Below are 12,219 nucleotides of genomic sequence, written 5' to 3'. Positions count from 1 at the left end.
GGACCGTGGCGGCGGTGACGGCGACCGTGGCGGCGACGGTGGAGTCGCGTCCGAGGTCACCGTGCCTAGCACGGTGAATGGCATCAACGAAACCGGCTGCTCAGCACCCTGCAAAAAATCATAAGTGTGCAGGGAAGGAGTAGGAGTTGACGAAGATGAAGGGGAGGCGAATGGAAAGGTTGACTCATCAAACACTACATGACGAGAGATGATGATCTTTTGGGTGGAACGATCAAGGCAACGATAGCCATGATGCCGTGATGGGTACCCTAGAAACACGCACGGCACGGAGCGAGGCGCAAGTTTGTGCGGAGCGACGGCTGTGGTGTTGGGGTAACATAGACATCCGAAAACCCTAAGACCAGCATATGCAGGATCTACGCCAAGTAAGGCACGAAAGGGAATACGATCCGAGATTGCCTTTGAAGGCAGCCGATTATGCAACATAACGGCGGTGTGAAGAGCTTCAACCCAAAAACGAGGTGGCATACTGGCTTGGATAAGTAGTGTACGAGTAATGTCATTAAGAGTATGAATAATGCGTTCGGCTTTACCATTCTGTTGCGAAGTGTATGGACATGAAAAGCGGAGTGCAATTCCATGGTGCTGGGCAAAGGAATGGAGGAGTGAATTATTGAACTCACAACCATTATCACACTGAATAGCCTGCAAGCGTGCACTAAACTGGGCGAGCGCTAAAGCATGAAGGGACGACAAGTGCGAGAAAGCTTCGGACTTAGTCCATAGAGGGTACACCCGCGCATACTCAGTAAAATCATCGAGATAGACGAGATAATACTTAAAGCCAGAAATACTCTCAACAGGAGAGGTCCACAAATCACAGTGAATTATTTGAAACGGAGTAGTGGTTACACGATTGGTGGAAGAAAAAGGAAGACGAACATGACGACCTAACTAACAAGCATGACACAAGCTACTTTTATTCTTTTCCCTAGGAATAACCAAAGAACGAGCTAATGACTCCATGACGGGCTGCCCAGGATGCCCAAGCCGACGGTGCCAGAGTGCTGCATCGACGACGAGGAAGGCGTGTGGCTGGTTGGTAGAGGAAGGGCGGATGGAGTAGAGAGCTCCGAAGCTATTGCATCTGAGAATCTCGGTCCTGGATAGAAGATCCTTCACAGACAAACCAAGAGGGTCAAATTCGACGGATACACGATTATCAATGGTGAACTGACGAACAGACAAAAGATTTTTAACTATGTTAGGAACTACTAAGACATTACGAAGGTAAAGAGGGCGAGAGGTAGTAGAAATAGGAAGACGTGCATGCCCGGTACCGGTGATTGGAAGAGTGGAACCGTCACCGACAATGACAACACGACGAGAGGAGGAGGGGGGGGACACAGAGGTGAGCATACCGGGATCGGACGCAAAGTGGGAGGAGGCGCCGGTGTCCATCACCCACTCCCTGGAGGGTGCTTGCAGCCCCATGGTTTGGAACTGATGCATGAGCGCGGCCTGGTCCCATGAAGCCGAAGATGAGGCCGGTGATGATGGAGCAGTGCCGGGGAGGCCATAGGAGAGCTGTCCAGGGGCGTAGCCGTAACCATAGGGAGCAACGCCGTACGGGTTCTGGGCGTAGAACGCATGCGGCGACGGGGTGTGCTGGGGCGCGTAGCCGGGAGCAACGCCATAGCCGGGCGGCGCGCGACCGAGCAGCCCCCCTTGGCCATAGGGCCACATCTGGATGGCGTTGTTCCAGGGATGTTGCGGTGAGGGCCAGGAAGGAGTGGCAGACTGCGGGGTCGCGGGCGCCGGGGTCTCCTTGGTGACTCCAGCGGCGGCCTTCTTCTTCTTCTTCTTTCCTTTTCCAGGAGCCTTGCCAGGGTTGCCGGTGTTGGTGAAGAGGGCCGTGTCTGAGTTGCGGGCGCGGCGGTTTTTGCGCTTCATGTCTTGGAGCGCAAGCAACGAGCGGCACTGCGCAGAGGTCATCCCGGGCATGAGGGAGAAGAGATCGGCGGCGGACTCGTATTGCTCGGAGAGGCCGTTGAGGCAGTGGACCACCATCTCGGCATCGTCAATGGGGGCGCCAAGATCTGCAAGCCCGTCGGAGAGGGATTTGACCTTCTGGAGATAGTCGGCCATACTCATCTCTTCCATCTTGACATCGCCGAGCTCGGCCGTAAGGTGGAGTTGGCGATTGATCTTGTGGTCGTTGAAGAGACCGTTGATGTTGTTCCAGAGATCGACGGCGAGGGGATCGTCGCCGGGCGTCATGACGGCATTGAGGATACTGAGAGAGACAGACCCATAGAGCCAAGAGACGACGGTGGCGTCGAGGAGAGACCACTCCGGGTTCGGCGCGTCGGGAGCATCGAAGTCGAGGTGATCCAGGAGGGCGTACTTGCGACAAGCGGCGCGGAAGAAGGTGCGCCACTGCCGGTGAACGCCGGTGTCAAGCGCGAGCTCGACGGGAACGTGGCCTTTGATGGAGTGGATACCGACGGCTTGGGCGTGCAGCGAGGTCAAGGAGAAGGACCTCGCGCTCGTCCCGGATCCATCGGCGGCGGTCGCGAGAGGCAGCTTTGCCTTGGCGGCTTCGGCAGCCTCGGCGTCCTGGCGCTCCTTGGCGGCGGCCAACGCCTGGTTCGTCGCGTCAGCGTCGGGTTGCGACATGGAGGCGGCGGTGTGGGCGCCGCGGCGAGAGAGGTGGTGGTTTCGGCGGCAGCGGAAGGAGGAGGAGGGCGGCACAGGCTAGGGTTAGGTTTTTAGGCTCTATACCATGTAAGATTGGGGAAACCACACATTGTGGTGCCTTGTATTGATCTATATATATAGGTTACAAGGCAGAGTTCGTATCGTATAATATACGGACACCTATACAAGGACTACACATATACAACCGTATAACTATACAAAACAATACGGTTATATATATTCTAACATCCATGTCATGCTCATGATTTATTCATTGATTAATTTAATCAAAAAACTGCCTATTTATTCATCAGAAACATCATCGGAGCCAAAAAACATTATTGACGCAACGCCCAAGACATTGTTAGCCCTCTCTGGCTTGACATGGAGACGCCAGCGTGATGACGAGTATCACTTTTTGATGTTGGTGTTGCAGAAGAAGTTGACTTAGTCATGTGCGCCAAATTCATATCTTGTAATGAGTAGGCAGAAAGTATTTTCATCAGATGCAATGCTTAAGCAAGCGCAGTACGGAGTAATTCGATTAACTTCGTTGTCTGGAAATGGCATGCATCCAAAATTGCTTACCGGCGATAAATTGATCGGTCGCACTTCTGCATTTTAGAAAAAGATCGGTCGCAGTCACGAACTCACGATATGGCAATGAGTCAATGAGTATGAAACGGCCATCACACGATCAACCAGATACGAAGGCGATGAGTACGAAAAGCCCACCACACGATCAACCAAACACGTACTCCCTCCGTCCGTAAATACTTGTCATCAAAATGGATGAAAGGAGATGTATCTAGACATATTTTAGTTCTAGATACACTCATTTTTATTTGTTTTGATGACAAGTATTTTCGGACGGAGGAAGTACGTACAATCGATGACTTAATTTCCACGATCATTTCTTGCATGGTTCATGAGTACTTCCATTACAATCAAGCGAACGCTGCGAACGAGACCGACTTGGACTAGCATGCAGGCTGCTCTCACGGGGTTACATTATTTAGAAGCCAATGCGTAAACATGCATGCATGGCCGAATTAAGCTGCTGACGAGTGACGAGAAGCTCGACTGACTGATTGACTGACGGACGGAAGACGGGAAGAGCGCTCCCAGTCTCCGGCTACTTTCCTCCGGCGCCGTGGAGGCCCTGGAAGTAGCCCTGCGGGTTGGACTCGAGCCCGGGACGGGAGATGTAGGCGCCGTCACCGCCGGGCGCCTTCATCATACCACCGCTGCCACCGCTCGTGCCGGACGACTTCCCTGCGCCTCCACTGCCGCCTGACCCCTTTGATCCGCCTCCGCCTCCCTTCGTTCCTCCTCCCCCTCCACCGCTCCTGCCGCCTCCACCTCCACCGCCACCGCCACCGCCCTTGCCGCCGCCACCTCCTCCCCCGTTGCCGCCACCTCCACCGCCGCCCTTGCCACCCATCTCTCTCTCCTGGATCGGTCGTAAGCAGAAGCTTCTCTTGCCTGGAGTAGACTGTGGTGCTGCGTCTGCGTAGAGAACGAGTGCCGTGTTGCTCTTTTATAGAGGCTTTAGAGGTGAGAGCTCGCCGGGAAGCGGGAACAAATCAAAGCCTGCAGCGAGCGTGTGCATGCACACGGCGCCGCTCGCGCCGCCCTTTGGATCCCTGCATGCCAATGAATGAAGGAAGAATTACTCCGGCCAAGCTCCGATGAGCTCTCACCTAGCAATCTGCGCGCATTCGCATCCGTGAGATTTTAAGCTCGAGTTTGACTCTCTTCCTCTCTCTTCAGAATCCGCTGGTCCTTTTGACTGTGGAGGAGTACTTTGACCGTTTCCGGGAGCCTCGGTCCAGCCCAGGCTGCAGCCCACCCACGTTGTGATGCAAGGCTGATCGAACCCGTCAGCTAAAACATGGCAGAGATTGGGAGCTCCTAACCGGCGCCTTAAGCGCCGGTTCAGGAAGCTGGCGTTCACAGCTGCGCCTGCTGGGCCGGCCCACGACACGCCTTCTATACCACAAAAAAAATCCCATCTATACCACAAAAAAATACACTAAAAAGTGTTGCTCCCGTGAGGATTCGAACAAGCGACCTCCAGTACATGTTCCAGTCGACTAACCACTAGTGCAAACAATTAATCATGCATATTTTCAGCGCGCATGAATTAAGAATAATTAAAGTCGCGCTATTTATTGCGCACAGATTTTGGGAAACGTAATTTTTTTGGGACGAAATTTGAAAATTCACAGATTTCAAAATAATCACGAATTGAAAAGGTTAACGAACTAAAAAAATCATTGATTTTAAAAAAGTTCACAAATTTCAAAAAAGTTCATCAATTTTGAAAAATAGTTCATCAATATCAAAAAAGTTTGTTCAAACTAAAAAAAAGTTCAACGAATTTGAAAAAAAGTTCATCAAAGTTGGAAAAAGTTCATCAAATTTGAAAAAAGTTTGTCGAAATTTAGAAAAGGTTCATTGAAATCTAGAAAAAGTTCATTGAAATTGAAAAAAGTTCATGGAATTTTAAAAATGCATTTTTCGTTTTTTGTTCGTGATTTCAAAATGTGTTCATAGTTTTCCAAATTTATTCACTTTTTCAAATTTTGTTCACTATTTTAAATTGTTCAATGTACATAAAAAAATGTTCAATGGGTATTTAAATGGTTTTTCAGCGCATATCACAAAATTGTTCAATGTGTAGTTAAAAATTGTTCAGATTATATTACAAAAATGTTGAATGTATAAAAATTGTTCATATTATATCAAAAGAATGTATAAATATGTTTTAAATTATTTCAATGCATATCACAAAAATGTTCACTGTGTAGTTAAAAATTGTTCATTGTACACCGGAAAAATGTTTAGTGTATATTTGCAAATCGCTCATCGTATATAAATTTTTGTTCAGGTTCTCAATAATTGTTCACGTTTTTAAAAAATCATGGAATTTGAAAAAAAAATCATCGAATTTTTAAAAAAGTTCATCGATTTGATAAAGGTTCATTGGATAAAAAAATTGCACACTTACGAAAAAAAGAAAAAGGAATAAAGAAAAGAAAAATGAAAAAGGGCAAGAAAAGGGAGAAAAAATCTCGCGACCTGGAGAAACAATAAAAGAGGAAAAAGAGGTTTGCAAACAACAAGTGGTTCTTTGCCTAGTGGTAACTACGCTGATGTATAAACGAAACATCGCAAGTTCGAACCGCCGCACACCAGCTCCGAGCACTTGCAGGACAAGGCTGAGGGGGTGGTGCATGACCCCAAGATAGTGTCTGGAGCAGCAACAGGAGGGGATATGCCGCCCTTCACCGACACTAGCGACCCAGCTCCAACTGTTGTTGGCACCCAGTACCCAAACACTAACACTCGTTCCGCCCCAGGTGATGATGGAAGACCCCTGGAAATTGGGGCAGTGGAAAACCGTTGTTGGAGGACTCAAAGGTTGATCCTGACGAAACTAAGAAAACCCTGAACAATGTCAAAGACAAGAATTCAGCTTCAGGGAGTGCAACACCAAGTAATGTCAACACTGAGGATGGTGGAAAAGGTACTCTAGGGTCAAGAGTTACAAGCAGTGGACATAGGGGTCATAGTCGCTCTGAATCCATTGTTAATGTTACTGAAAGTAGGGCTGTAAAGATTGTGAAATCTGCTCTAGGCAAAAGGCAGGATAGAACTCTAGATGGAGAGAAAATAGGGAGTGAGAGTAGCTCAGGCAAACTTGTGATCAGAAAGAAGTTGTGTAGCGGTCAAGAGGAGAAGCAAGGCATAGGTCAGCAAGGTGGAAAGGCGGCAACCGATCCTGGGGCCATCGGTACTCTGACGAGCGCGAATGGCGACGCCCGTCAGGAGAAATGAGTCTCCTCAGCTGGAACTGCCAGGGCTTGGGGCAACCCCGGACAGTTCAGGAACTAGTGTGCCTAGTGCACACATACAAGCCCAAGCTTGTGTTCCTCTCTGAGACGCGGCAAAGCAATTCCTACGTCAATAAGTTAAAGTGGAGGCTTGGCCTCAGGCATTGTATCACGCAACCCGGCATAGGAAAAGGTGCTGGTATTGTGCTCTTCTATGATGAAAGTGTGGAAGTAATAAAGCTTGCCGTTGGCCCGAGGTACATCGATGTGTTAGTGCGTTTTCACTCTTTGAGTTTGCAGTGGCGTTGTACCTTTGTTTATGGTGAACCGAAAGCAAGTGATAGGCATCTCATGTGGGAATTGATGAGGAGACTAAAAAGTAACTCAAACGCACCATGGCTGATGATGGGGGATTTTAATGAGGCGATGTGGCAATCAGAGCACTTCTCAGCTACAAAAAGATCAGAACGGCTAATGGAAATTTTTTGAAAGGCTTTATCTGTTTGTAACCTTTTTGACCTTGGTTTTAAAGGCCCAAGTTGGACTTCTGACAACAAACAAGAGGGATGGAGGAATGTTAAAACCAGACTGGACAGGGGGGTCGCCTCGCCGGAGTGGTCAGATTACTTCAGAGATGCTTCGATTGAGCACATCTGCTCTTCCAGATCAGACCACTTGCCTGTGTTGCTGCGTGTAGGAAAAAGAAAGGAGTGGAGACCCATAGGGGAAAGAAAGAGTAGGCAGTTCCGCTACGAGCAGATGTGGGAGCGACTGGATACCTTGCAGAAAACCATTAACGCAGCTTGGAGTAGGAATGGATCGGCTACAAACCTTCAGGACGTGGGAGCTAAACTAAAGCTGATGCAGTCCGCTTTGGCTTCTTGGGCTGACAGAGATTTTGGCTCTGTGATCAAACAAACAGCAGTGATAAGGAGTAAACTTTGTGCCCTCTGGAGCGGACCCAGGTCAGTCGAACGGCAAGAAAACATCAAGAAATACTCGAAGGAATTGGATGAGTTGCTTCTGAGAGAAGAGCTCATGTGGAGACAGCGATCGCGGGCTACGTATCTTAGAGAGGGTGATAGAAATACAAATTGGTTTCAGAGAAAAGCAACATGGAGAAAGAAAAAGAATGATATTACGAGCTAAAAGATAGCACAGGTGTTTGGAAGGAGAACAGAGAGGAAATCAAGGTGATGGCGCGGCAGTTTTTTCAAAGCCTATATGAAAAAGAAGCAGAAGTGAGGCCACATGAAATTCTGCAGCTTGTTGAAAAGAGGGTGACCGAGGACATGAACAAAAAGCTAACAAAAAACTTCACAACGGAGGAAATTAGTGACGCTCTGTTTCAGATCGGTCCCCTTAAAGCTCCTGGGCCGGATGGATTTCCTGCGAGATTCTATCAAAGAAACTGGGATCTTCTCAGAGATGACGTTACCAAAGGCGTTCTGAGTTTTTTTGATAATGGCCACTTACCGGAAGGGATTAATGACACGGTGATTGTACTCATCCCCAAGAGTACGGACCCACAATCACTGAGAGATTACCGGCCTATAAGCTTATGCAACGTTCTGTACAAGGTGATCTCAAAGTGCCTAATGAACAGGTTACGCCCCTTGCTGGATGGTATCATTTCAGAGACCCAGAGTGCGTTCTTCCCAGGCAGGATTATTACAGATAATGCCACCATTGCTTTTGAGTGCTTCCATAAGATACAACACAACAGGAACACCCATAATACTCATTGTGCATATAAACTGGACCTCGCCAAGGCATATGACAGGGTAGATTGGTATTTCCTCGAGGAGGTGCTGCTGAAAACCGGTTTTGATAAGAGGTGGACGAGCTGGGTTATGCAGTGTGTACGGTCAGTTAGATACTCGGTCAGGTGCAATGGTGAGCTGCTAGAACCTTTCACGCCATCTAGAGGTCGTAGACAGGGAGATCCCCTCAGCCCGTACTTATTTCTTTTTGTTTCTGATGGCTTGGTTAACCTGCTATGCAAGGAAATTAGTGATGGGAACCTAACACCCCTTAAAATCGCGAGGAATAGCCCGGGCATCTCAGACCTCCTATTTGCTGACGATAGCCTTCTCTTTTTTAAGGCAACAGTGGATCAAGCAAGAGTCATCCGAAGAGTCTTGGAAATCTTTCAGAAGGGTACAGGCCAACTCCTTAGTGAGAGCAAATGCTCTATTCTATTCAGTGAGATTTGCCCTGCTGAAACTAGGGAAGAGATCAAGAGCACAATGGGAGTTATCTCTTCGTCCTTTGAGAGCAAGTACTTGGGACTCCCGACCCCAGAAGGGAGAATGAAGGATGATAATTTCCAGCCTATCATGGATAGATTTCAGAAAAGATGTAATGATTGGTCAGAAAAGTATATGGCATATGCTGCAAAGGAAGTACATGTCAAATCAGTCGTCCAAGCTCTACCTTGCTACACGATGGGTGTTTTCCTCCTTTCTAAAGGTTTCTGCGATAAATACGAGAAGCTGATTCGCGATTTCTGGTGGGGGGATGAGAATGGACACCGTAAGGTTCACTGGATGTCATGGGAACGCATGACGATGCCGAAGAGAGCGGGTGGAATAGGTTTTAGGGACATGCACCTCTTTAACATTGCTCTACTTGCCAAACAGAGCTGGAGGCTGGTCCAGAACCCAAATAGCCTTTGTGCTAGGATACTCAAGTCAAAATACTACCCGAATGGCAACCTTTTGGACACTGTGTTTGCGTTTGATGCATTACCCGTGTGGAAGGGAATCGAGGCTGGGTTAGAACTCCTTAAAAAGGGTATTATTTGGCGAGTGGGAGATGGTAGGAGCATCCAAATCAAACGAGACCAGTGGATTCCAAGAGATGAGGGACTGAAAACAGCTACATTCATAAAGAGGTCGAGGTTAAGATGGGTAAGTCAACTCATGTGCCCGGACAGGAAAGAATGGAACGAGCCACTAGTAAGGCAAATTTTTCACTCCTTTGATGCGGATGAGATTTGCAAAATCCCCATCCCGAGGGTGGATGCCACGGACTACATAGCGTGGCATTATGAAAAGAGTGGCAATTTTTCAGTCAGGAGTGCTTACAAACTTGTGGCTGCCATCGAAGGTCATACGAACTTGGCTCCCTCCAGCTCGTCTAGTGCCACCAATAACCGCATCATATGGGACTTGATCTGGAAGGCGAAAGTACCCCCCAAAATCAGGATTTTTGGTTGGAGGGTAGCAACTAATACCCTGGCAACCCAACACAATAAGTTCAGACGAACCATCATCCAGGATGGTACCTGCATCATTTGTGGTACAGCAGCAGAGGACAAGCATCATGCGGTGATTAACTGTACTAAAAGTAGAGCTCTGAGGCAGGCCATGAGGGAAGTTTGGGATCTCCCTCCAGAGAAAAGCTTCTGCTACACGGGTCGGGACTGGTTACAGATTCTTCTGGACTCAGCGTCAGACGATCTACGTGCTAAAATTCTCTTTCTTCTCTGGAGATGCTGGCACTTGCGAGATGATTGTGTCCATGCAGGGGGCAAGGAGTCAATATTGGGATCAGTGGGCTTCCTTCAGAGATATGAAGAGGAATGGAAATCTGCTTCGGTCCAGGAACTTTCAGTTTCAGGCAAAACTACTGGGACTCGGTCCAAACCAGGGGGGAGCGGCCTCGTTGTACAACGCTTACTTTGGTCGACTCCAGCAGTTGGATGGGCAAAGTGCAATACTGACGCGGCGTTTATTCAAGAAAATGGCAATAGCTGGGCGGGAGCGGTGAACCGTGATCATGTCGGTTTGGTCTTGTCTTCAGTCTGCAGGAAATTACCACATTCACGCACGGCTGAGGAAGCGGAGGGTCGAGCGGCGCTGATCGGCCTTCGGTCCTTGGCAAAGGTCTAAAAGGGACCAGTGGTGTGGGAAACTGACTGCAAGTCTCTGACCATCCTTTGCAGTGCTGATAACCCAAGTAGATCGCCGCTATTTGGTCTGATCCTGGACATAAAAGCTAGCCTTGCAGTCTTTACTGAATACAGAATATCACACGTCCCCAGGGAATGCAACCAGCTAGCACATGAGCTCGCTGCTGAAGCCAGGATTAGCGGAGACCAGGAAATTATTGCTAAAGTTCCTGACAGACTTCAGGGCCTTGTTGCCTCCGAGTGTATTACAGCCTGAGTTGTTTCTTGGGCACTCAAAAAAAAAAAGAAAAAAGAAATGGGCCGGCCCAACCTAGCGCGGGGGGTATGCGCCCGTTTGCATGCAGAAAAGAAACGGGCGCCGTTTAGGATTTGCCCCGAAATCACTACTTTTATTGTTTTGCGAATGACCCAAAATCACTAATTGGCTGTGGACTTGCCTAGAAAAACTAGTTGACTGTGGACAACTGTGCTTCACACAAAAAAATGCGTTTCTTGTGGAAGTACCTTTTTTTTAGAAGCACGACTGTGCTTTGCAAAGGAAAATTTGCTCCAAAACATAGGAAAAACCAGAAAAAAAAAACTGAAAAGCCAAAAAAACCAAAAAGAAACAATCTAAAACTCAAAAAACACATATAGGAAAAAAAACATTCAGAGAAAACGTCTGGCACGCAATATATGATGATGGTTGGGCACACCACTTGCGTGCTCGCATGCCAAGAAAATGATCCTTGCGGGAGCCCTGCAATGAGTAACCCTTGGGTAGTCGCTCCCGACGGTGTTGAGGTAGTACTTTGAGTCTTTAACCATTTTCGTGAGCTGCAAGCTGCCGACCCATGTTGTGATGCAAGTGAACGAGCCCGCCAACCCATGGGCTTCGATCACTAAGTTTGGATTTTTATTTCGACTGTTTTAAGAACCAGAGGTAATACCCCATGTTTTGTGGGAATTGGGTGCAGTTATTTCTATGAGATTTGGCAGTATGAAACTTTAGTATTTGGATTAGCAATACTGGGAACTAAATATTTGATTATTATATAGTTATATAATATTTATTGAATATATGAATGGCATGCATGGTGCATGTTAAGGTGTGATTATTTTTCCATGTACGGTGGCATGGTGATTTGGCATAGTTACATGTTCAGAGAATTAAAGTTAGTGGAGCATGCATGGTCACGTGATGAGTTGGCTTAGTTGCATGTGTTAAGATAATTGAATTAATGGGGATAAACTATTTAGATATACAATATATATTTAAAAATATGTGTGCTTCTAAAAACATAAGTTCATATAAAATGTTCATGAATTTCTACAAAATGTTTGTCAAATTTGAATATTTTTTTTGAATTCTAAAAAATATTTGTGTAGATAAGAAATATTCCTTCATTAAAAAATCAATTCATGGTCTTTAAAAGTGTTCATAGATTGAAATATAAAAGAGAGAAAAACAAAAATCAGAATAAAAAAGAAAGGGGAAAATAAACCAAAAATAGGACAAAAGGGAAAATGAGAAATGTGATAAAAAATCGAAGAAAACCACCAATCCTGATAGAAGACAGACAAAATAAGGGACAAAACGCCCAAACAAAAGAAGAAAACCACCCTAAACTTGTACGCTCGTGTCGAGTTGGGTTGGCCCGTCACGGACTCGCCTGTATGGGTCCTCGATTTTGTGTCACACTGAAAATTTGGGAAAGCTAACTGGCGACCAGTCACTGGGGGCTATTTGAATTCCATATGTGATGCGAAGGTACTAAGTATGGAGCGGGTGTTAAATGACAAACCCCTAGTGGATGAGTAGGC

Source organism: Triticum dicoccoides, chromosome 7B, assembly GCF_002162155.2.
Source record: "Triticum dicoccoides isolate Atlit2015 ecotype Zavitan chromosome 7B, WEW_v2.0, whole genome shotgun sequence".
In the NCBI taxonomy this organism is placed as follows: domain Eukaryota; kingdom Viridiplantae; phylum Streptophyta; class Magnoliopsida; order Poales; family Poaceae; genus Triticum; species Triticum dicoccoides.
The sequence above is the reverse complement of the archived record's forward strand: the minus strand, read 5'-3'. Positions refer to the sequence as shown.